The sequence below is a fragment of the Myotis myotis genome, unplaced genomic scaffold (genome assembly GCF_014108235.1).
Source record: "Myotis myotis isolate mMyoMyo1 unplaced genomic scaffold, mMyoMyo1.p scaffold_m19_p_1, whole genome shotgun sequence".
Classification (NCBI taxonomy): Eukaryota; Metazoa; Chordata; class Mammalia; order Chiroptera; family Vespertilionidae; genus Myotis; species Myotis myotis.
In genome coordinates this window covers 98,747,629-98,769,941 of record NW_023416313.1, presented here as the reverse complement: position 1 = coordinate 98,769,941, position 22,313 = coordinate 98,747,629, and the positions used below count along the sequence as shown (strand labels likewise).

At 41.1% G+C, this 22,313-nt stretch overlaps 1 protein-coding gene across 2 annotated transcripts in view; it reads right to left on the bottom strand.

Annotated features, from left to right (window-relative positions):
- ST8SIA6 (ST8 alpha-N-acetyl-neuraminide alpha-2,8-sialyltransferase 6) overlaps positions 1-22,313 on the bottom strand; it is a 178,262-nt gene that overhangs the window by 119,266 nt on the left and 36,683 nt on the right. The window lies entirely within an intron of this gene.

Genomic DNA, 22,313 nt, shown 5'->3' with positions numbered 1-22,313 from the left:
AAAAAGCAAGGGCTTATGGAGTCAGGCTAGCTATGGAGACTTGTGGACATGTGCATCCTACTTAACCACTCCAGCCACCAGCTTCCACATCTCTAGTCCTTCCCTCATAGTGTTATTGTCATGATATGTACAATGACATGGAAATGGATGTAAAGCACTTGACACCATGCCTGATATAGTAAATGCTCAAAAACGTGTACATCATTTTCCTTAGCCTTCAAATTATGCATACAACTCTGACTACTATCAATCCATTTATTTGACCATCCTGAAGGTATTTGCCCAAGATAACTTAATATGGGCTGGGGGCCAGGCACAGGATGCTTCGGATGTGGTGGTGGATAAAGCAGGCATGGTCCCTTTCCCTAGCGGAGCTTGCAGTCTGATTAGGGAGAAAGATACATCAAACCAAAAACCACACAAATGAATATAGTATAGAATTATGAGCTGTGATTAGGATCATTAAAACAGCAGTGGGTGCCTTAGAGGAGTGTAATAGGGAGACCCCTGCATACTGAGGGGCCCCTGAGATAGTATCCTTTTCCATGGTTGGCAAACCGCCGCTCGCAAACCACATGCAGGCGTGCACATACAGTGCAATTGAAGCTTTGTGGCCCATGCGCAGAAGTCGGTATTTTGTGGAAGAGCCACACTCAAGGGGCCAAAGAGCTGCATGTGGCTTGCGAGCTGTGGTTTGCCGAGCTGCAGTTTGCCAACCACTGCTTTAGGTGATGATCTCAAGGATAATCCAAATGAGCTAGATGAACTTTTGGGGACGGGGAGGGAGACTTTTAGGCAGAGGGAAAAGCATGTGCAAAGGCCCCAGAATATAACCCAGAATGTTTGAGGAATTGGAAGAAGGCAGGTGGGTCTCACAGCTAAAGGCTAACAGGTGTTTGGAGTAAGTAGAGCCGGAACACACAGTCCTGGTGAACCATGTTGTGAATTTATCTGCGTAAGGAGCAATAGAAGGTTTGGGGCAGGAGAGTGATGTGACCCAATGTATGTTTTAAGAGGTTCACTACACAGAAGAATGAAATGAGAGGAAGCAGGATACAGAAAATGTGATAAAGTTAAGAGGGTTCTAGGGGAGAGATGATGGCCACTACGACTATGATGTCATAAAAAACACCCAACTCACAGTTGTTTTACATGACAAAACTCTGTTAACTTGCTCATGAAATGCCCACTGCATGGCTGGGTGGCTTTCCAGGCAGCTGTGCACCTTCATTTCAACAGCCTGATTCCACAACTGCTGCAGCAGAAGAGGCCGGATGCAGCCTTACCCTGGGTCTGAACGCTCTAGCCTGGCCAGAACTAGTCACATGCCTGGCCTGATCGCAATGTGGGAGTCAGAAAAGCGCGCCTGTCCTGAGTGCCCAGAAAGAGAGGAGAGTGGGATACAGACGTGGCCCTTGGCACCACACTGCCCAGCAGTCTGAGAACAGCCACCAGATGTAAGATCTATTCTGGAAATAAGACTGACAGGACTTCAAAATAAATTGGATGTGGGAGGTGAGGGAGCAGGAGGTGTACAGGCAGAGATATAAACAAGAAAATTCCATAATTAATTCTCCAATATTTCTCAGAAATGCCTTCCAAAAACACTGTGCACAGAGTACATATGGGCTCATAAAATCCCTCTTTATCCTGATATGATTTTTCTCCCCTCCCCCACAGCTGTCCTTCATATCCCTCCTTCTGTCTACATGCCTCACCTTCTGTGCTTCCTGAATGTGTAATCATACTTTCCAAGGATTTGTTTATTTCTAATTGGCTGTGTATTTTATTCGGGCAGCACCGTTAATGAAATGAATTACCAAGCCAGCAGTGCTTTGAATTATGATGGCTTTGCAATATTGAATTGTAAAACTATAACAAGCAAGCACCCATAGGATTTAATGTCATATAACTTTCCTTAAATTGGAGAGAGTATCTTTGTTAATAAAAAGCCCAAACAGTTTTGCCCAACTAAATCACAGATGAAGCATGGGAGGCAAGTGAAGTGTCAGGGGTAAAGTGGCAATGAGAAAATGAAATCAGAGGGAAAAGACCCTTAGGGTCTTAAGGGTCACTAGGACCAGCCTTTGAACCTGGGCTCCCCTCGCTGACGGTGGTCTTTGAACCTAAGGGTTTCCTTTTTAAAATATTTACTCAATAAAGTAGTTATAGGGGTGCTATAAATGGAATGTTTGTGTCTCCCTAAATTCACTTGTTGAAATTCCCCAAGATGATGGTATTCAGAGGTGGAGCTCTGGGAGGTGATAAAGCTCCTGAAGGGGGAGCCCTCGAGAATGGGATTAGTGCCCTTGTAAAATCAGCCTGAGAGAGTCCTTGCCCACTTCTGCCTGAGAAGTGACAGCGAAAAGATGGCCATGAATGAGGAATCAGAACCTCACCAGATCCCAGATCTGCAGGTGTCAGGATCTTGAATTTCTCAGCCTCCAGAAGTGTGAGAAATAAATGTCTGCTGTTTATAAACCACCCTTTCTATAGTGTTCTGTTTCTGTTATAGCGACCCAAATGGACTGAGACTAGGGTTTATACTGGATGTGTTTAAAAACACCTGGTACACAGAAGTCACTAAATAAATGCTGTGTTCTTATTCTCCTAAACACATCAGTGTGTTATTTCCTCAAACCACCTGGGTCATTATTCCCACAGGGGTCCGCAACTGCTCCCACCCATGGAAAGCCACTTCCCAGTGAAAGGAAGAGAAAAGGAAGCCCACTGAGTTCCTCTCTCCTTTCTCTTTCTCTCCTGCCCCTTTTCATTCAAAGAGTCTTCACAGTTTTCTTCCTTTTCATCTATTGCAGCCGTGGGCAAACTACAGCCCGCGGACCGGATCCGGCCCGTTTGAAATGAATAAAACTAAAAAAAAAAGACCGTACCCTTTTATGTAACGATGTTTACTTTGAATTTATATTAGTTCACACAAACACTCCATCCATGCTTTTGTTCCGGCCCTCCGGTCCAGTTTAAGAACCCATTGTGGCCCTAGAGTCAAAAAGTTTGCCCACCCCTGATTGTCATTAAACCTTCCTAGGATCATATGGTAGCTCTATTTTTAATTTTTTTGAGGACTCACCAGACTGCTTTCCATAGTGGTTGTACCAGTCTACGTTCCCACCAGCAGTGAATGAGGGTTCCCTTTACCCCACAACCTCTCCAACTCTTGTTGCTTGTCTTGTTGGTAATGTCCACTCTAACAGGTGTGAGGTGGTATCTCATTGTAGTTTTAATTTGCATTTCCCTGATGGCCAGTGAGGTTGAACATCTTTTCATGTATCTATTGGCTGTGTGTATGTTCTTGGGAGAGGTGTATTTTCAGGTCCTCTGTCATATTTTGATTGGATTGTTTATTTGTTTGGTGTTGAGTTTTACAAGTTCTTTATATATTTTGGAAATTAAACCTTTGTCAGAGCTACTGTTTGCAAATACCATCTCCCATCTGGTTGGCTGCCTGGTTGTTTTAGTGAAATAAGTCAAACAGAAAAAGCTAAGAACTGTATGATTTCACTCATATGTGGAATATAAAACTGAAACTTATGTACACAAACAGCAGTGTGGTGGCTGCAGAGGGAGGGGGTAGGGGAAGAAAGGGATCATAATATGAGGTGACAGGAGAAGGTTTGACTTTGGGTGGTGGGCACATGGTCATATATACAGATTTTGTAAATTAGTAACCCACACATGGAACCTATATGTTCATGTTGACTAATGTCACCCCAATAAATTTTCTTAAAAATTTTTAAAAGTAAATGGAAATGTTCTAGGAAATGTCCAAGCATTCACACGCTAATCCATAAACTTCAAACGTTTGTCTGCATTAGGCACCTGACCAAGATAGCCCCTCTCACCTTCCAGGGAGAGGGCTAGGTCACCCAATTAGCCTAGAGAGTCACTCCTCTCTGTTGTGTGGATAAGCGAGAACCAGATGTTTCTTGAATCTAGTTCACGAGGAGAACCACGAGGGAGTTACTTGCTCTTGGAAAAGGAAAAGAAGAAATCTCCTCAGTTCTGAGTTAAGAGAGGACATGACCTGTGTGGTTGGCACCCACTGCAGATGAAGACATTAGACTGAATCCTCCTTCACTTCTGATTTGGGAACATCTCTCAGATAAGTCAGAGGACAGAGAGGACTTGACTGAGATGAAAGTAGGAATGTCTAATACCTGGAGTCAGGGGTGACCTGGTGGAAGAAGATACTGTACAAGACCAGTGTGGGCTGACTTATGACCCAGGAGGGCTTACTGGGGGTCCGGCTGGAAAGGCCCCTCCACAAGGACCAGGCGTCAGAAAGAACTATCAAGAGCACAGGACGCTACAGATGTGGAGCACACCACAGCCTGTGCCGGGAGCTCACGTTCAGGTGGAAGAAGTCCAGGATGTAAACTGGACCCCCTAAAACTAACTGACGTTGGCATTCTGAGCACTTGGGTCTGGGGAGAGAAGACACACAGGAGTCGGGAGGGCTGCCAGACAAGCTGTGAGAACCAAAATCCCTGGGGCCGGACTTCTGCGGGTTCTGTCAGCTCCGATACTTTTTAAATTTCAATCTGATGAAAACCCCTTGTAACAACATCTTACCAGAATTAGCTAGCGAAGAGAGAAAGAATCAGTCCACGTGTGATCTGCCAAACTAGACAGTGGAGAGTGATCCCAATACAAGTCACGGAAGGAATAGTGGCCACCTTCTTGGAGCTCCCCTAGAACTCGGTGGACCAAGTTAGCGCTTGAAGTCTCCCAGGCCAGATGCTGAGAAGGCTCCCACTGCCCCGCCGACGCCTACCCAGTCGCTCCATATAAGACCACAATCTCTGCCCATTTGTCACTATGTAAGATTGCTTGTCTGCTCATATGTAGCATGTGTGGCATCTTGCCAGCACTCAATTTCCAGTTCCCTTGATATTTTATCACACTCGCCTGGCAAATCTGTGATAAGAGAGTAGTAGAACTCCTGGAATAACACATTCCTATAGTTAAGCCCCCAAGACTGCTGGGGAGAGAAATCACAGATTAGGTGGGTTGGGGCTTTGATAAACTCATGGTGTCCAATTTGCTTGGACTTTTGTTCACCTTAACAATCCCATTACGTATTGCTAGCCACCTCCTCCCTCCACTTCCTCCAACAACTACTTTCCACATTCACTGTTCTGCTGTCTTCACCATTCTGTGTCTTCCTATTTAATCCTATTCAGAAAAAAAAATGATGCTGCCTGGTATGAATTAATGTTTAGCCATAAGCCATCCTCATCTTCTATCTCAGAGAAAATAGTGTCTCTCCTCTTACAGAAGGACAAGCCACCTGTCATCATATCCCTGCCTGTCTCCTCTAAGATCCAGGCCCATCCTTTCATTTTTCTCTTTACTGAATCTTTAGCCTTTCCTGTCCACTGTCTCCTTCTCACGCTCATTCTCTACCATCTCAAAGTAAAAAACAAGCCAAACAACTCAGTCCACTATTCTCTCCTACCGAATGCCTTGCTCCTCCTTCAAACTGCAAACCACTTCTGACCCTTTCCTTTACCTACAAATCCACTAAACCATCTTGGAAAGCATCTCCAAATTCAAGGCACATTGCAGTCCTCTTCCTTCACCCCCCAGAAGGACTGGAACCACTGACCGCTCACTCTGCACCTGTTCCCATGGCAATCCTTTCTCTTTGTTTTTCTACCTCTACTGCTGATCAGGGTCCTTTTGTAGGTTCTTTCTTGGACCAATCTATAAGTGTTGGTGTCTCCAAGGTTCTCCTTTTTCTGTCTGTTACTTTAAAGTAAATGGTTGGTATTCAGTTACAGTATTTCCCAGGACTCTCTCCAGGACTCTTGTCTTCGCAACCTGCTTGTTTCTCTAAACATCTCAACCAACCTCTTTTCCCTTCTGTTCCATCCTCACCGTCCCTGAGATGAGTGGCCTCGTGTGCATTTGATCATGTCGTGTCCCTGCTCCAAAACCTTCCATGACCCCCATCAGCTTCAGGACATGCTCCACACTCTTTAGTTTGACATACAGGGCCCCTGACCATGACTCATCTTTTATTGACAGTTTGCTAAATATTAAATGATACAAATTCCTCTTTCTCCATTCCTTACAAGTCATGTTATGGATTCTGACTGCTTTCATTATTTAATTATAGAATTTATTTGTTTAGGCATCTAAGCCTTCGGGCACATTTTTATCACTTCGAAAAATCTTTAATAGGATTACGGGGGGGGGGGTATACACAAAAACAAGCATTCCTTTTATCATCATCTGTGTGGTTGATCTGCTTTTTAGCAATTCTCTCTTTATAGGCCAGTCCTGAGTTGAAAGTGATCGGTTTACAAAGCCACCTGGCAAGATTTCACAGAACAGCAAGACGCTAAGAGACTCCTGGAAAAAGAATAAAAATTAAAATTCTGATAATGCAAAGAACAAATAAACAAGTAATTTGATCCCTACAAAACAATATCATTAATACTTACTGGGTACCCTCAAGGACCTCTGACATAGAGTTTGCCTCACATTCTGAGCATTACTTGTAATTAGTGCAATCAGGCTCCTGGACCAGTGAAACATCCCTCAAAATAATCTGCCTGTAGGCAACTCAGAAGTTTCAAGAACATCCAAACTCTACCTACAGTAGCCATAAAGGGGACAAAACTAGATTGTGAATCTCAATGAAAAGCTTAAAACCAAATTAAGGTTATTCTCTCTGAAGAAAGAATTCTTAACAGATGGGAAATGCAGCCTAAAATGGAAAGCCCAAAGAATTAGAGTTCTTCCATATACTTCTCCTGCTCCTTCCCCTTTGCTGACCACCAGCAGAAACCCCCCAGTAAAGAAGTGCAACAGGTTGGCCTGCCTCTGGCACAGAGGCGATAGTGGCCACTTGTGTTCTGACTTCGAGCTCATCAAGCAAACTGCTAGCTATAATGTGCCCCCTCCACGTAGTTTCCCTGAGAGAGAGTAGGATGCATCCAGCCCACTGCATAGTTTGATTACTCTCTCTAACTGACTGGTATTTTGGTTTATAAATTGCCTGCCTATGAGTTTGGTTAACACAAATATGCCTTTGAAATACCAACCGTACACAGGAACTACAGAACCAAGTCTTGGTGCCTACAGAGATGGGCAGACCCTGGCCTGTGTCGTTGTTCAGTCATTCACCAGGTGTCATTGGAACCCATACTAGGTGCCACTGAAAATGGTGGCTGCTGGAAATAGGACAGTGAACAAGACAGTGTCCCTTCTGCCGTGGAACCAAGAGTTTGATGAAGAGGACAGTCAGGTAAACACACGCCTACCATGCTGAGTTTGCAGAATGAATGCTGGCTATTTTCCATAAGCATATTAACCTCAAGAAACCATGAATCTGTGTTTTGGTAGATGTCATTTAATTCAAAATATAGAAACTGCTTTTAAAATGACTACATACACTTCACCTTTTATACAGGAACGCTGAAGCCAAATGAACTTGCAAAAAATTCTGCAAACAATTTCTGTTAATTTGGCTTTCTCTTAACTTTTACCTGCCTTTAGTTGCCCTTGACATAGAATAATTAGCTAGCTTTTTACTACTAAATTAGTTGCCATAATGTATCCCAGCCCCCCTACCATTGTTGATAGTTTTCAAAAATGAAAAACCATAAATACCCCACAAATATAAAATGAACACACATTGCAGAGTTTACTTTGTACATGATGAGGAAAGCAGGAGAAGCCTATGCAGAGACATAGATACATTTATAAAACAGGAATTCTGAGGTGAATGAGCAAATGGCGGCAAAACTGGTGTGGGGGAGAGGCTGCACAGAAGTCAATTGGAACTCCACCAAATAGAATGTAGTTTGCATATGTATAGACAAGAATTATTTTGCATTGCTCTGAGTTAACTACAACTTACTTACAGTGTTGTAAAATTGCTCCCAAAGGATTAGACCTAGATAACACAGGGGGGTGTGATCTGAAGAATACAGTTATCCATTGAAGCACGAAATCTCCCTAACCCATCAACAGTATCACTGCCTATCACTATAATGTTAAAGGAAGAATCCACAGCAATGAACCTGATAGACTCTCACTTCCTCTGAATTTCGGTCCCCTCCATGCCACTGTTTGCCTCAAGGGGAACAGGTGGGCCTGGCTTCGCATGAGCCTTTTAGAGCAAATCAGAAGCATTAACTTCCATGCGAAGGTTGGATTCCGATATAGAGATTTATTAAATTTTTTAAGCCAGGTGGGCAAGAGTAGGATACTAAATAGCAAATGAGCCTTTGGCAATTAAAGATAAAAATTTTAAAGGAACTGATTGGGAAGAAAACAAATGACAATCATTGGGCACCGGTGTCTCGTTTCACTTGTCCTTAAGTGCGAGACCTTTGGGGGCTAGAGAAAAGCTCAGTGTAGTGCAGGGTCAGGGTAGAATTCATCTACAGTGCAGCTTTCTAAGTCTTTTCTAACCCACCTCCAACAATACTTTCTTACTCTACACAGCCAAGATTGTTCTGAGCTCTCTTTAAGGTGCATTGAATTTGAAAACCTTGAATAAACTATGTTTTTAATACCAATGTGCATATACCTTGATGCAAAAATTATGATATACCTCCTGGTTAAGGATGAAGATAACAGCCAAAACATCTACTGGATGATCCTTAGATGGCTGGTGCTGTTTGAAACACCTTACACAGCTGTCATCTCATTAATACCTCTCAATGAATAGACAAGGTAGGCACTGTGTGTTTTACTGATGAGGAAAATAAGACACTATAAGAATAAAGAACATACCTACCCCTACTCTACTAGTTAGAACTGGAGTGGAGGTTTGAACCTAGACACCATGGTTCTCTGGTCTTAAAGTTGTGCTATTCTACCTCCCCTTGTAGGGAAAAATTCATCCTTCAAAGGAAAGCTATTCATTGTCTACAGCACCCCTCCCCTTCAGGTTAACTGATTCTGAGTCCATGTTTGCTGACAAAGTTTCTCTCCTTGACCAAGCTCTAGGCAGGCTCCTCTGAGCTCTTTTTCAACTAGTCCCAATCCTTGGGCATGGCTTTCAGAGCCCAATTTTAGCAAGAAGCTTGCAAAGTCAGTTTAGCCATAATTCCTCATCCTCCACATATGATCGCCCTCAATATCTGACAGAATTCCTCATCTCTCACCATCCTCAGGTGATATCCAATCACCCTGGCCTGCAATCAGCAAGAATCTTGTCAGGCCAGATTAGTTGAATCACTTCTTACCCTTGATGTTTCCTCTTAGTAATTTGCCATTGTTAAAACAACAACAACAACAACAACAACAAAACAACAAAACAAAAAACAAAACAAACAAACAAACAAAAAACAAGTAGCAGGCCCAAAATGGAGTCACTTGTGCTAAGTCCCACATCAGCAAACCAAGACTTAATACTTAACCTAATTGCAGTTTTAGTCTCTAACCTTTAACCAGCCGATCTGGAATTACCTGGTCAGCACTAGTGAGGTAATTGGCCTTATAAACCCCTTCCATCCCACACAGGAACGTAACCTAAGCATAAAACAATCTACCTTTTGCACTCTTAATTTAAAAACTTCCTTATCCCACGCTCTTTCTGCCTTTAAACGTCTTTCCTTTTCCATAGCTCTTTGAAACTCTTCTCTATCTGCTAGGTGGGATGCTTCCCAATTCATGAACCACTGAATAATTCAAAGCCAATAAAATCTTTAAAATTTACTCAGCTGAATCTTGTTTAAGACTATCCACTGACCCCTGGCCTGCTCCTTGCTATGCATTCCCACATTTCCTTGTTGAATTTAGAGTAGAGCTCAATCTCTGTCCCCCACTGCTCCACTGCAACGATCCTTATACCTATCACAGTAGAACTGAATAAAGTCTGTCTTACCATTTTAACAAGCGTCATGAATAATTTTTTAACAGAGCTATTTTGCAATTCTATAAATTGTAGCTAGCTGACAGCAATGCAAAATAATTCTTGTCTATAGGCATGCAAATAAGTTATGTCCAGTGGAGAGACAACTCTCCCCCACAGTGGAAAAATGAGTTTGCCTCCATTTGCAAATTCATCCCAAGATCCCTAACCTATAAATGCGTCTGTGCCTTTGATCTGCTTGTAACACCTTAGCCTTTTTCTCACTGATGAGCTAAATAAAATCTTTAAAAAGTGTTCATTTTCACATCTGTATGAGAGACGTGATTTTATTAAAATTATATTTTAACACTCTGGATGAGAGTGCTGAAAACATATCCCAGTTGAATAAACTCATTACCCTGATCAAAAGGATAAACTTGGGTGGCAACCTGACCAGAGTTCAGATCCCTGGTCTGCTACACATGCTTAGCTCCAAGGAAGTTATTTAATCCCTCTATGCTTTTAGTTTCATTCTCAAAATGGATATAATACCATCTCTGTGATAGATGTGATGCAGTTTATAAGAAATAATGTATGAAAAGGCACAGCACCATGATTGGAGAGAGCCCTCATTGTCATGGAAGGCCTCTTGAATCACTGCTTCTCAAACGGCAATGCACCCATGAGCCACCTGGGAAATTTACTAACATGCAGACTCTGGTTTAGGAGATCTGAGAGGGGCCTGATATTCTGTATTTCTTACAATCCCCTAGATGATGCCAATCCTGCTGGACTGAGGAGCATACTTTGAGTAACAACGTCTTAAAAGCCTCATGGATCAAGTTCTTCTGCTCTGATAATTTTTTCATAACAATCTAGACCAATGGTTCTCAACCTTCTGGCTCTTTAAATACAGTTCCTCATGTTGTGACCCAACAATAAAATTATATTCGTTCCTACTTCATAACTGTAATGTTGCTACTGTTATGAATCGTAATATAAATATCTCATATGCAAGATGGTCTTAGGCGACCCCTGTGAAAGGGTTGTTCGACTGCCAAAGGGGTCGGGACCCACAGGTTGAGAACCGCTGACCTAGACTTTCAAGAGCAGTGTCTTATGGCCAGAAGCATTAGAGGGGAAAATAAGGAAACTATTTGAAAAACTCTAAGGGTAAACACAGCTAAATTACCATGTTGCTATAAGTGTTTGTTATTTTTGTGTTTGTTTTTTTAACTTTTCAGATGAAAAGCTCAACAAAGGAAATAATATAAGAGATTTATGGTACTGAGAACATTGAACATAATTGCTTTTCTGAGCCAAGTGCAGGGCTTGTCCTACCCACAGCTCCACTACAGAAAACACACAGGTAGCCTCCACCATTGCTAATACCTCCACTTGGCCCACCAAACAACCCTCCAAAGGGCGTTGTTCAAGCAAACCAGATAACAGTTGACGAATGCCAGCCTTTTCCAAGAAAAGGCCAATGGTTGTGAGTTATTAGCTATGCAATCCCAATAAAAGAGTTCTCCATCCCAACTAAAAAGTGAATAAATTTCTCTGTCAACTCAATATTTCCCCAATAAAACTTGGAGAAGTGAATTCTGGGATAAGAACTTTAATGAGAAAATAACTTTATCTGTATTCCATGTTGACTCTATGATAGTGTTTGAAATAGCTGTATAATCACTGGATACATTTAAGAATTTTAAAATGCTTAAATATTTTGAACCATAACAATAGTTACAAAATAAGTTTAGTCATCAAAGAATGAGTGAAAACTCTCTTATAAGCTGTAAGTCGATAGTTCATTTTTCCATATTCATATTTCACAGTCAGTTTCAAGAAAGCATTAGGTTCAAAACTAAGGACCTCAGATAGATAATTTTATGGAATCCTCTCTTTAAAAAATGAACAAACAAAATTATAGGGTAGTACTGTGGTTTCTGATCATCAGAGCAAGGAAAAAATGAAGCAATGAGAATTGGTCCAACACTGGGTACCAACATGGAGAAGCTACTTAATCAATAAGGCTCCAGGGAAATTATACGCTACAAAAACATGAACACTGCAGAAGCTCATCACCGGTGAGCAGTGAGCAAAATTCTAATTTACCGACCTAACATTCAAAACTGGTAGATGTTTATATGTCTTACAAAGGCTATTTGGGTTTAGTTGTGAAATTCAGGTGAGTGGTATCAGAATGAAAAGCAATGCAAACATCTTGAAGAAATCATGTCTAAACAGTTGGAGACACCTTAGATATTAAACAGAAGAAAATATGTAATAAGAGAATAAAAATAACAAGTGGACCTCTCATCTTACTGTGGCAACTTTATAAATGTGAAAAGGGGTAAAAGACCCTGTCACTTGGAATAATGATTTTCCTAATTCGAAATAAGATAGAAACTACCATTCAGTTAACAAGCAGCACACAAGATTCCCTTTTCAATCAAGATTTTTTCCCTATGACCCATGTTTTGTAACTGTGAACTAGCATTTGTTCAAAAGCAACTTCTAGAATTTGCCCTTAAGTCACTGTCACATTGTTTCCATGTCTGTCTGTGACATGATTGCATCTTTCTCATCTATTAGTAGCCACCTAACAAAATTTTTTAAAATGGATGAATGAATAAGTGAATGAACCCAAGTTACTTCAAGATTTTACCTCATCCAGGGAAATACAGATAGATTCTGGAGCTGATCAGATAGAAAAGAAAGCTAAACTTCTAGAAAAAAAAAAAATCAACAGGGAGAATTAGAACCAAAAGGGTCATCTTCTGATCAATCCCCAGCTCATTATAAGATTCAATTAACCAGAAGAACCAGTTTCTGTTCATCCTATTTAATTGAGATTTTACCGTATTTAATAAGCTGTTGTCCAAATATTCTTACTAATATTGAATGAAAAGAGAACTGGGTAACCAAATTTACTTTGTTTATAGGTAAACTGGAATTAGGAAGGGTTATGAGAGTGCCCTAAGAGACCTATCCATCACAAAATGGAACAATATAATTACAGATGAAATTCAACAAGGAAACTCTTAGAAGAGAAGAAATACAGTTACTCCCATGTGGTGTTGAGTTCTGAACATTGTAGTCAGTCAGTCAAGTCTCATCTCACACAACTCAGGAGTAATAAACCTACTCAACAAAACTGAGCTCTTGATTACATTAAAGTGTACTAATTTCATATCTGAGTATCTGCAATTTCCCAGGTGAAAAAAATGTCCAATCATTTCACTTAAATGTTGAGATAATTTGAATCTAATTAAATGAGAGCTACTACGTCCAGTTACAGATGTGGGGGTGGAGAGGTAAGGAGGTGGAGGCAAAGGGTTGGATGTTTTCTTTTTGTTTGCTGTCTTCCATTCATACTTGGCTCTGTCTCCATTTGCAATAGAACCTCTTTCCCAGGACATCCCAGGTTCTCGACAGCACCTTCCCCCTTGGAGGATATCCCTTCTTGCTCTTTAACTAATTCCTAGCCCATTTCCTATTCATCTGAAAAACTAGTCTTTGTGAGTAGAATCACATGTGGTAATGAGTTTTTAATTTATGACAATTCACAATGAACATTATCTGTATTTTAAAAATGCTTTTAAGGAATATTTGTTCCACCCTCACACCCAACCCTGTTGCCTTTAAGCAGAACCAAAGAGAGGCACCCCCCTCTGGTCTAGTGCAAGAACTGTAATCACTTTGAACCTCTGGCCCCTTCACCTCCCCAATCTATGCTTGTGACTACTCAATTCTCAACTTCCCATCCTATCCCACCGGATAGATTTGCCTTTCCTAGTTTTCATCTTAGGTATCTCTCTCAGCCATAATTAGCAATCACTGTGACCACCCTCACCCCCAATATTTGGCTACTATTGCCCTGGATGACACCCGCTGTGGCCTCCCAATTGGGCCTTCCCAATTCATGATATCCCATCAACCCATCATCAGCCAAGCCAGCCCCTCTTGACTGGCTCAGAAAAATTAGTAGTCCAATCAAAGGCCTAACGTAGAGATTCCAACTCTGAAGCAGGCTCCACATTTTGGACAGAGATGGGCTCCTCAAGTCATCCCATGGGAGCCATCATTCTTGCATTAAGTGTCAGACAAGGTGTGACCTAACAAGGCCAGCACAGGGATAACCCCGAGCCAGGACAATTTGCTGTGGGCCCTTAATTTCAGCTTCGGGAATCCAGCCACCGCTACACCAAACGGCTGCATCGGGGCGCCCTCCATCAGCTGGAACCTGCCTTTTCCTGATATACCGCCCTTCAGGCACTTTGTCTACAAGAGCTTTATAGGAATGGATCTGTCATCAATGTTAAGTGCATATTAATATAAGAGAAGCAAGGAGAAGCTGAGATAAAGGCACACACAGTGCAAGCACATTGTTATGTAACACACCTCTTTTTTCCATTCTATCAAAAATTAAATGCATTTTTAATTCAAGAAATATAATATTCAGAATGATTATTTTTGTTACAACTATGGCTTTTTCCTTAGGCAATGAATGTTTCTGTCTAATTCAACTACTTATTATCTTTTTTTCTCAACAATTCTATTTCTTTCCCAGTAATAATGTATATTTTTCAACGTTTTAAATCTCTTTATTATATACAATTGCATGTAATTTGGAATTTACAAGTCTTATCTCATTCTCTTTCTTCCTGAGCAATTCCGATATGAAAATTGCAGACTGAATATATTTCTTCAAAGTTCCTGTAACTTTTTACTTAAGATTCCTGAAATAAGAATTATGGCTCTTTAATACCTTTCCATCTAGTCATTGCTGGCATCCAGAAAAACAAAAACAAAAATTACTTATCCAGTGTCCACTCTGAAACTTCTCACTTTAAGATTGTCTGATACAGAGGTACTGACCATTGTGCCAAGTGACTTGGCACAAAGCTGAAAGTAAGCAGAATCAACCATTTTTTATGCAATTATTCAGTCATTCATAAATACAGTGTATGAGTGATAGCTATGGTGGAAGGAATGCTTTAAGGAAATCAAGACATATGTACTACATTATTTCAGTTTACCTGGCTGATAATTCACCTTATAGTTTACCAAGTATTTTCATTTGATCCTTAGAATAATCCTGTGAAGTGAATCTTTTTAGCACCACTTTCATATAGTAAATATAATGTATTACTGTCAATTTAATTCATTTTATTTGTACAGCTCACTTATTCTAGTATACTCTCTGCAACAATTCTTTAATCTCATTGAGACTCCCTCCAATACACATCTTATATCTTCATTTCTCTCCTTTCCAATTCATGCCTTCAAAATGATTGTTAGTTTTCTTGCTTCTCTCTCTCTCTCTTGCCCATGCCTGGAAAATTTGGAGCCCCAAATGTATCCAACTCTTTGCCATCTGGGCCTAATCCCTGAACAGCCAAATCCTGCTGGAGAAAAAACACATTACTCTGCTGAATGGGTTCACTTTTAGTTCATCTCTACGAACCTCAAATGGGCATGAAATAATACCTGGAAATCTTATATTTTATTATGGAAAATCATGCTTCCCTAATAAATTTCATTCTCTTCTCTCTCAATATCATTACTGCATTTCTTCCCTTCTCTGCTCCAACCTTCCAGCCTCGCCACCTCCACACTCACATTCAGCTGATGGCTTTACCTCATACTTTACTGAGAAAACAGAGGCCCACAGAAGCAGCACTTTTACATGCCTTCTACTATATCTGAAACCTGTCTGTTGGGGGCTTCCAGTCTGCTCAGGCTGCCATAACAAAATACCAGAGACCGGATGGCTTAAACAACAAACATTTCTTTTCTGGAGGCTGAAATCCAGGATCAAAATGCCATGAGCATTGGTTTCTTATAAGGTATCTTGTCCTGTGCACTCACATGGCCTTTTTTCTATGTGTACACATTTGGAGAGAGGGCTCTCTGGTGCCTCTTCCTCTTTTATAAGGACCTTTAATATTGAAACAAATCCTATTGGATTAGCCCCCATCTTAAGGCTTCCTTTAACCTTAATTTCCTTCAGAAAGACCCTGTCTCCAAATAGTCACTTTGGGGTTAGGGCTTCAGCATATGAATTTTGGTGATGACACATATCAGTTCATAACAGTGCCCACCTTGTCCATCTTACCAAGTGTTACAACAGAAAAAATGTTCCTGCTCCCATCAAAAGACAATAGACCCCAACGGGCTCCAGATTCCAGCCCTTGTGACCCCCTTCAGGACATCACTGACCTACTCATCCCTTCTTTCTTTGGCACACCCTGTCTCTCTCTGATCATTCTTACAAGCGTTCGAACATGCTCCTCCCTCCCTTGACTCCACAATCCTTCTCTACCTCCCAACTTATTTTTCTACCTCCCTTGAAACAACATTCTCCAAAGAAGTTTCTGAAATCACTGCCTTCCCTTCCTCAACAATTTATTCACTCATCAGACCAAACAAATCTGGCTAAAACTGTTTGCCTCAAACTCCTCCACATCCTTTGTGCTCCATGGACACAAGTCATGGACAGAAGTCAATGGACACTTCTCTATTCTGATCTGACTCAAATTTTCAGCAACATTTGACCCAACTAACCACTCTCTTCTTAAAAGCCCTCCTCTTACTGGATCCATGACATCACACTCTCCTGGTTTCCTTTTGCTGGCTTCGACTCCTCTTTCAAGCCTGTAAATATTGGAATGCCCTAGGACTTGCCCCTGGGTCATCTTCTCTTCTCCGGCTATTGCTAATGCTAAATGATCTCATTGCACTTCCTTACTTTGAATACTGTCTCTCAGGTGGTGACACCCAAATTTAGATGTGTAGCTCTGCCCTCTCCCTTGAGCTCCAGACTCATTTATACAGTGCAAATGCATATCTGACAGTTCCACTTGTCAAATGAAGCACATCCAAAATATAACCCTGACTTCCTTCTCCCTTTTCCAGTCTTCCCATCTCAGTGCATGACAATGACCTGCTCAAGCCAAAAATGTATCATCCTTGATTTTCTCCCCTTCCTTTTTCTCCTACATCCAGCCTTTGGACAATTCTACCTCAAATCCATCTACTTCTCTTTGTGTCTACTTTTATCCCTCTAGTCCAAGGCACACCATCTTTTGCCTAGACTGGCCTCCTAAAGAGTTGTTCTGCTTCCATTCTCACACCACAGCCATCCACTCTCTATGCAGATACCAGATGAATCTTTTAAAAATTTAACTCATGTTTTGGCATGCCTTTGCTCAAAACCTTTCAGTGATTTCACTTATTATTAGAAAGAAACTCAAAATCATTACCAAGACAACATTATCTGACTTCCCAGATCTCTCTTAGCATTCTTCTTTCTCTGCTCCATTCTTTTTTTGTAAATTTATTAGGGTGACATCTAGATATATAAAAGGCTAAGCGACCGTACGACTGGTAGCTATGATGCACACTGATCACCAGGGGGCAGACACTCAACACGGGAATGCCAAAGCTGCAGTGACTTGGCAGTAGCAGTTCTCGGGTGACACATAACAGAACCAGAGAGGAGGGAGCCCGATTCTGGGGTGTGTCACCAAGAACCACTTTCTCGCAATCTGGGACCCCTTGGGGGATGTCAGAGAGCCAGTTTTGGCTGGATCTCCACAAGCCAGACCAAGGAACCCCACATACTGGAGGGATCCCACTCACTCTGCAGACGCTCTTTGAGCGATGGCGCTGCCCCAGGTGTGGCCAGCCAGGGAGGGACCTTGGGAGGTTGGCTCCACAGCATGTCCAGCCCATCTAACCCAGTCCCACCCTGCCAGCCACCTTCTAATTAATTTCCTTTCAATGTGCATGAGTCCATGCACTGGGTCACTAGTTGGTTAATAAAATTATATAGGTTTCAAGTGCACAAATCTATAATATATCATCTGTGTACAGTATTGTGTGTTCTCCATTCCAAGTCAAATGTTCTTTCATCACCATTATCCTCTTCTCTTTGGTAATCACCATATTGCTGTCTGTGTCTATGAGTTTTGTTGTTGGTTTTGGGGTTTTCTTTTGCTTAAATCCTTCACATTTCACCCAGTCCCCCAACACCCTTCCCCACTGACACCTGTCAGTCTGTTCTCTGTATCTATGAGTCTCTTTCTGTTTTGTTTATTAGTTTATTTTGTTCATTAAATTCCACATATAAGTGAGATCATATGGTATTTATCTTCCTCTGACTGGCTGATTTCACTTAGCATAATAATCTCCAGGTCCATCCATGCTGTCGAAAAAGGTAAGATTTCTCTTTTTTATGGCTGAGTAGTATTCCATTGTGTAAATGTACCACAGGTTTTTATCCACTCATTTACTGATGGGCCCTTGGGAGGCTTCCAAATCTTGTCTATTGTAAATAATGCTGCAATGAACATAGGGGTGCACATATTCTTTCTGATTGGTATATCAAGTTTCTTAGGATATACCAAGAAGTGGGATCAGTGGGTCAAATGGAAGTTTCATTTTTAATTTCTTTGGAAACTCCATACTGTTTTCCACAGTGGCTGCATCAATCTGCATTCTTACCATGGGAGTTCCCTTTTCTCCATATCCTCACCAGCACTTGTTGTTTGTTGATTTGTTGATGACAGTCATTCTGACAGGAGTGAGGTGATAACTCTTTGTGGTTTTAATTTGCATTTCTCTGATAACTAGTGATGTTGAGCATCTTTTCATATGTCTATTGGCCATCTGCATGCCCTCTTTGGAAAAGTGTCTATTGAGGTATTTTTCCCATTTTTAAGGATTGTTTTTTTGAGTTTTATAAGCTTTTTATAAATTTTGGATATTAACTTATCAGGTGTATCATTGGTGAATATGTTCTCTCATTCAGTGGGTTTTCTTTTCATTTTGTTGGTGGTTTCCTTTGCTATACAAAAATTTGTAGTTTGATGTAGTGCCATTTATTTATTTTTCTTTTGTTTCCCTTCCCTAAGGCAATAAATCAGAAAAATATTGCTACAAGGGATATCCGAGATTTTACTGCCTGTTTTCTTCTAAGGTTTTTATGGTTTCAAATCTTCCAGTTAAGTCTTTATCTCATTTTGAGCTTATTCTTGTATATGGTGTAAGAAGATGGCCTACTTTCATTTTTTGCATGTATCGATCCAATTTTCCCAACACAATTTATTGAAGGGACTGTGTTTACGCCATTGTATGTCCTTGCCTCCTTTGTCAAATATGAATTGGCCATAAAGGTGTAGTTTATTTCTGGGCTCTCTATTCTGTTCCATTGACCTATATGTCTATTTTTATGCCATCTCTGTTTCTGTTTCTCAAACATACCAAGCTCAGGGTATATATAATCACTGTTCCCTCTGTCTTCTTTCTCATCCTCCAGGTGTTAACTCAAGTGTCAAAGTGACACTTGTCCTACTCTCAATCTAACTGAAGCTGACCCACACCCAGCACCAGCAATGACTTTCTATTTCTTCCACGCTACTTACTTATCACCACTTATCTGCCGGAGAAGGCAGAGCTTTTGGCCGTCATGCTCCCTGCCGTATCTCCAGGACCAAACACATATCTGGCAGACAATGAAGGCTCCCTGAAAGAACGAAATTGATCACAGACTCCTTCCATCCTCCAGGCTGAGAACAGAAGCCCATAATTGCCTTCCCAATTCTCCATTTGTCCCCACCCCCTGTATCTCTTAAGGAGAGCTGTCTCGGCCAGACTGGTCCATGGCTCTTCATACATCAGCCAGAGAATTGACAGGGTATTCATAGGAGGAGATAAAACCTAAAAAGCTCCGAAAGGAAAACACTTGGAGAAATCGGTTGTCAGTAAAAAATGATAAAGAATGGAGTTGCGGGTGCGTGGAAGGGGGAAGGGAGCACTGGGAAAGGAAGGAAAATCTGTCTGTTCTCAGTGAAGTGAGAGAGCTCTTTGAGCATTTGTCAAATTTGAGTCTCTCGAGGAGAAGGGAGAGAAAAAACTGAGAAGAGTAAATGGGATATGAACAGCATAGCGGAAGGTTCTGAATTGGATTCTTTTTTATGCATTTTAAGAGAAAGGAAAATAAGGATGTAAATTTTTTTTCCTGCATATCGAATTGTGCTTCCTTAAATATCAGCCTAGGGTTGAATATAGCAGTTGTGTGTGTGTGTGTGTGTGTGTGTGTGTGTGTGTGTGTGTGTATATATATACATATATATATACATTGTGTGTGTGTATATATACACATATATATACATTGTGTGTGTATATATATATGTATATATATATGTATATACATATATATATATGCTGAGAGATTGTGTGACATAACCACAGTCATTCACTTGATAGTGGCAAAGTGAGGAGTCAAACCCCAGGCTTCTGCCTATAGGGCCTTGTCTTATATTGTTACGCCACCTGCTTCCCTCCATAACAAGATATGAGGTTAATTGTATGTGTCTTGTTTCTAATAAGTGACATGACTTCCTGTTATCATTTTCACTTCTAATTACTCCCAGCAATTTCAGTAAAACTCATTAGTTTATAGTCTCCAGAATATATCTTTATCTGCCCTCCAAATATCAAAATAATGTGTTCCATTTTTAGTTTGCTATCACCTATCCTCTTCTCTGCCATTCCTGGGATTAGCAGTAGTGGGTATCCAATCACACGTGTAAAGAACACTCCGCTCCTGGCAGATCGTTTGTCTCTATCTGGAGACTGAATTTTCTTTGACAAAGTGATCTCTGACTAGCTCTTTACCTGCTGAGGGTACCCATTCTCTCTCTACTGTGCAAGATGTTTCCTGTTTGAGGAACACTGTTTTTGAAAGGAAGTTGAAAGCTAAAGGGGAATGGAGCAGTACTGATTTCTCCGTCTTCAGGGAGCAATATCTGATCTGCCCCAAGCAATGCACAGATCCCTTTCTTGCTTTTTTGCTTAAAACATGACTATTGAAAAACATCAGCATTTCATTGTATTCTTTAAGCTTTTTACATAACCTCCTTACATCTACATGCCACACTCTTGCATATATCTTTGTTATCCACCTTACTTTACCTTTCCATGCACCTTTTCTGAATCTGAAAAGGTTCATCCCGTCGTGCTACTGTAAAAGATGCTTCCCAATTTTTTTATTTGCATTTATATGATCAGAATTTTTATTTTTAAAGTGGCAATGAGGATTGTTTTAGGCAATGAGGTTATTCTTAAGAACCAGAAGACTCAGACCCTGCCAGCGTGGCTCAGTGGTTTAGCGTCAACCTATGAACCAGGAGGTCACGGTTCGATTCCTGGTCAGGGCATATGCCCAGACTGTGGGCTTGATCCCCAGTGTGGGACATGCAGGAGGCAGCCAATTTATGATTCTTTCTCATCATTGATGTTTCTATCTCTCTCTCTCTCCCTCCCTTCCTCTCTGAAATCAATTAAAAATATATATATATTTTAAAAGAAACAGAAGACTTAGGAAGTTTTTATTTTTCTCCCCCTACTTAACTGCCTAAAATATTTAGTTAGGGAGCCTATAGCAGGAAGAGAGCTACGACCAAAGATAACTATTTTTTATATCAGAAAGATTTCTCTGCACAGTGTGGCATGTACTGCACAATGTTTACCAAATACTTGCTCTTCCCATCTCATCTTCCTGTGAATTATCTTCCTTCCCTTTGAAATTCCAGATTCACACCCCTTTTCCTCAGCTCAGGATGACATATCAACCTCAATAACCTAACAGTTCAGGAGCCACTCATGTCTTTGTGCAGTTCCCTTACATACGAAATTAAATTTGGTTTTCTCCTGTTAAACTGCCTTATGTTAACTTAATTATTAGGCCTGACAAAGAACCTAGAAGCATGTAAGGAAAATTTGTGCTCCCTAACAAGCACCTAACAATAATATTAAGTCCCTCATTTCACGTTTAATCAACAGAACACAATCTTTTAAAATATATTTTTATTGATTTCAGAGAAAGAGGGAGAGAGAGAGAAAGAAACATCAATATGAGAGGGAAACATTGGTTGGTTGCTTTCCCTATGCACCCGGACCAGGGACTGAACCCACAACCGGGGCATGTGCCTGACAAGGCATGGAATTGGCACTCTTTCAGTGCACACAGGAGGATGCTCAACCAACTGAGCCACACCTGCCAGAGGGAGAACACAATCTTTCAACCAATAGGAACAGTCTCACATCATGCCACAAGAGGAGAAACTTGGTATTTAAAAGCAAAACAAGTTTAAAAACAAGAAAAAATTTTGGGACAAACCTCACATTTGAAAGAGTCTACTATTCAAAAACTTTTATGGAATTCTAGAGGCCCAGTGCACAAAAATTTGTGCACTCGGGGGAGGGGGGGGTGTCCCTCAGCCCGGCCTGCACCCATTTGCAGTCCAGGACCCCTTGGGGGATGTCCACCTGTTGACTTAGGCCCACTCCCCGGGGTATCAGGCTTAAGCTTGCAGTCAGACATCCTTCTGGCAGCCAGGGAGTCCTCAGGGGATGTCCAACTAAAGGCTTAGGCCCCCAAGGGATCCGGCCTAAACTGTTAGTTGGACAT